The sequence below is a fragment of the Myotis davidii genome, unplaced genomic scaffold (genome assembly GCF_000327345.1).
Source record: "Myotis davidii unplaced genomic scaffold, ASM32734v1 scaffold330, whole genome shotgun sequence".
In the NCBI taxonomy this organism is placed as follows: domain Eukaryota; kingdom Metazoa; phylum Chordata; class Mammalia; order Chiroptera; family Vespertilionidae; genus Myotis; species Myotis davidii.
The window spans coordinates 4,637,715-4,642,341 of record NW_006283770.1 but is presented as its reverse complement, the minus strand read 5'-3'; positions in this window follow the sequence as shown (position 1 = coordinate 4,642,341).

Here is a 4,627-nt window from a genome sequence, read left to right as displayed (position 1 = left end):
AGGTTTGCTGACCCCTAATTGTATTACCTTGGGCAACTAGCTTTACTATTCAGAATTTCTCCTCATCTACATAATATAAAACTATAGTTCTCAAACTTTATGGTACTTAAAAATCCCCCGACAAACATGTTTTTAAAAAGTATATTCTCAGGTTCTATTCTTATCTATTAAAATGTGGTAGGTCGGGGTAAGGGCCAGGAATCTAAAACATTTTAGAAGTAGACTTAGATTTTTATTTAATAAATGGTTTATATTCTGTTTTAAGAAATATTGACTTAAACGCCTTTCAAGTTTAATATTATACTAGTATCTACCTACCTATAATCTATCTATCATAGTTACCATTATTATTTCTTTCTCTCAAAAGTCATAATTTTGGAATTTTAATATTAAAGCTTTGTGTATCAGGGACAAGTTTCCTAGATTGGTGTCAGGGATCGGCTCATTCTTAAATACCTTTCCAGGTTCCATGTATTGCCTGTACTCTCTTCAAAGAATATAGGAATTAGCCTTGGTCCTTTGGTTCTCTTTAATAGACTTAGAACATTTCAAATGGATCATGGAGAGCTTAGGGGAATATTAAGTTTTCAGTTTGAGGTATGTTAAAATTACTTGAAAAATGATGTTATTTTCAGCAGTTTTGTATAAATGATAACATTTATGTCAATGAAGGAAGAAAAGAATATACCTTCATGCATCCCATTTCCTCCAGCTTGTAAATATGGCTAATATTATTTAATAGCATATTATCAATAAAACAGAGTGGATTTTAATTTAGGGATTACGATTTAATCCTCTATTTAAAATGGGTCTTGTAATGTTCCCAACTCCTAGAGGTGTAATGTTCCCAACTCCTAGAGGTAAAAATCATTTAATTTTTGTTAAAGCTTCTAAGGAAATGCAAAGCAACAATGGTTTTGCTTAGCACTGGGAGACCTGCTCAGCTTTCTATTGTTACGCTTGATTGCCCATCCCTAACTAGCGGGAGCTTATTCGATAACATGATATTGTCCAGGGACATGAGAGGAGAGAATCTGAGGAAAGTAATAAGCCCTAGAGCAGAGAAGAGAAATTGTGCAGTTTCTCAAGTTAAAACTGCACTTTTGCAGAGAGTTGCAAATTCCTTGTTTGCTATTATGCGCTATTTACTGTGTGACCTTTGCAGGCTCAAGTTATTGGCAGATGCTTATTTAAAAAAAATAATTCCAGCCCTAGCAGGTGTGTCTCAGTTAGTTGGGCATCATTCCATGCACTGAAAGGTTGCCAGTTTGACTCCTGGTCAAGGCACATGCCTGGGTTTGGGGCTTGGTCCCTGGTAAGGAGGCAGGAGGCAGCTGATTGATATTCTGCTCTCACATAGGTATTTTCCTTTCTTTCTCCCTCTCCCTTTCTCTATGCCTAAAATTTTAATACAGTTATTGTAAATAGATAGATAGATGATAGATAGATAGATAGATAGATAGATAGATAGATAGATAGACAGATAGACGGATAGACAGACATTCCATGTAGGCATAGGCTCTTCACACCTCAAAGTATTGGCCAGGAACCACATACTATCATTACCTTGGGCAACACTTCATCAGGCCGCCTGAGCAGGTTGGCTTCATACGTAGTGTTCTAACAACTGTGGCATTTTTATTTAAGAAATAGGTCTTGCAGACTTGATGTATAGATAGCTTCCAAGGTCTTTGGATCCGTTGGCTGCTTTCTCATAAGATATATCTCATATAACATATGAATCTATAATGTGTCATAATGTTACTCTAATTTCCTTTTTTATTGTAAATGGGGGATAATTTATTAGTTTAAGGGAATAAAATTGAAAATGTAAAGTTTGCTAAAATGTATGATAAGGTGATGGCCAAATCGGCTTTGTACAAATACAAAGCTCTATATTTTTTGTAAAATTGTGGCTGCTCACACCCTAAATTCCCACCAGCAAACTCAGAATGCTATCTCCAGAATACTTGGTTTATAACAGTATCAGTACCAGTATCACAGCCTATGTGTGTACTTGTTTTAGCCTTTCTTAGTTATTTCTGTGACCTCTCTTCTTGCATTATATCATTAGCAGCTTGTGATTACTTGACATAAAAATTGTATTAACTTCATCATCTAGCAAAATGTTGTACTTTAGCATATCTTAAAAATATCTGTTGAATATAATTTTACAATTTTCAAGATAGATAGCACTGTAGATTTTAATCCATTTACTCTTTCACTTTGAAGATGAGAAAATTACAGTTCACATGCTATCTCCAGAATACTTGGTTTATAACAGTATTAGTACCAGTGTCACAGCCTATAGAAGAGAAAATTACAGTTCACGAAAAATATGATTTATTAGGGTTAGTTGTATGGTTAATGTTTAATCTGTATTAAAACCCACATGTCCTCTACTGCATATGAGCTTGACATTTACACTATAATCTCCACACTGGATTCAGTCATTACTTAGTTAAGCATTTAGTATTCTCAGGGTACCTGGCCGGGTTGTGGGTTTGATCCCCATTAGGGGGCGAACTGATAGATGTTTATTTGTCATCAATGTTTCTATCTCTCCCTCTTCCTTCCTCTCTCTGAAATTAATTTTAAAAATATTTAAAAGATTAACTTTTTTAAAAAAGAATCACTGTTATATATATGCCATACTGCCTATGTAATCTAATCAATATTCTTTTAGACATTTTCTCTTTATATCTCTTTATATAAGTTCTATCTTGTTATCCAAATTTGTTCTGCTCCAAGGAAAAAGCAGTGAATTACAAGTTCCCTGCACAGGAAACATTCATTCCCTTGTAATTTTTCAGCTAGATTTGAAGAAAATTTGTTTTTTTCTATCCCTCCTAGTCTACCTTTTGCATAGCAAACAGCATACCAGCTTGTATCACAAGGTCTCTTCTTGCCAGAATGGATAATAATATTGAAGGTGGAAACTGACACCTGAAAATAATAATAATCATTCTAATAATCAACCAATTATCCTCCATGCGCGGTGCCTGTGCTGAGATCTCCATAGCAACACCCCTTTTGGAAACTACTAGTTTCATTGTCTTTTGCTATGTGCTTGTAGATCATAATAAACTGTGATTTTTACCTTCCTTTAAAAATAAAGTATTTTGAATTTGACATTTTATATTAAGTATTATGCAAATCTGGAGATTTCTATTGGAGACATGAGGGATGGTGAAATACAATTTTCAAACAAGAAAAAAATCATTACTCCATACAAATATAAAATGTGCACATATCAAAGATTTCGTTAAATTCATTAAAAATAAAAAAGTAAGATGTTAAAACCAGTTCAAAGAACAGTTGGGAAGCTAAGCATGTATAGAAAATGTAGAAAATTAATATTAGGTTAAGAGTGTGGGCTTATACAGAAATCTAATCAGTGTCCATTGGGCCATAAACCATAACCTCTGAGGTTACCTGTTGTACCAAAAAGAAATTATTTGCCTCTCTACCTGACAAAAATCTTCGAGTTGGTATCTGTCTTTACACAATTATAAAATAGCCCAGTCAATGTAAATTCTATCAGAGTTGCAAGCCTAGAATTACACTAAAGAAAATATACCCAGTAATCGGTTTGCCTATTTCCACATTTCAGATACATTTTTGACAGGAGGAAACCAATTTCAGTAGAAAAAAAAACACACAAAAAAACTATCTCCAACTAAGCCAGAGTGCAATTAGAAATAATAATTAGGCCAATATCAATGGTTGTGGAAAGATTCACACAGTAACAATTCGTGATAAGCTAGCTGTTGGGTAGAACATTAAATTACTTGATATTGGGCAACTTCTTGAATATAATACAGAGTTTGCTTCAGACCTTTCTGTGTCTACAAGAAAGGTTAAGGATATAGCTGGGCTGAAATTCCGTGAAGAAGTTCTGCTTTGGATCCTTTAAGAAAATGCCAAATTCCGCAAGTGATTCTCAATTCAACTTCAGGCACTACCCTTCGAGGGGCCATTTATATAGGCAACTCAGAGTTGAGTCACTGACTTGAATCTTTAATAAGAGAATAGAGGGAAGCAAAACTAGGTATGTCACTCTGTCTTCTTACTTCCAGAAGCTCCAAATCACTTAAGATCCAGACTCCTTGACCAGGGTTGACATAAGGCTCACAGAATCTGGCTTCTGGCTATTTCTCTGGCTTTGTACCTTGCCACTCACTGTTCCCACTGCTCTTCAGTTACAGTGGCTGGGCACAGGCTTTTAGAATATATTACAACTGTTTCCAAAATTGTAGCTATTATACAGTCTTGCAATGTGCCAGACACATTTCTTCTTCTTTTTACTGAGGTAAAACAAACCACACAATCCATGAGATCTATACTCTTAACAAAATTTCAAGTGCATGGCACAGTATTGTTAGCTGTCAGCACAATGTTATACAACACACCTCTATAGCTTCTTCATTTTGCATGACTGGGACCCTGTAACCCTCGAACAATTCCCCATTTCCCATTTCTCCCAGCTCCTGGCAACCTCATGTCACGTCCTGCTTCTATATGTTTAAATACTTTTGGTAAGTCATCGGGGTGGAATCATGCAGTATTTGTGATTTTGTGGCTGGCTTGTTTCATTTAGCAAAATGACTCTTAGGTTCATCCATGT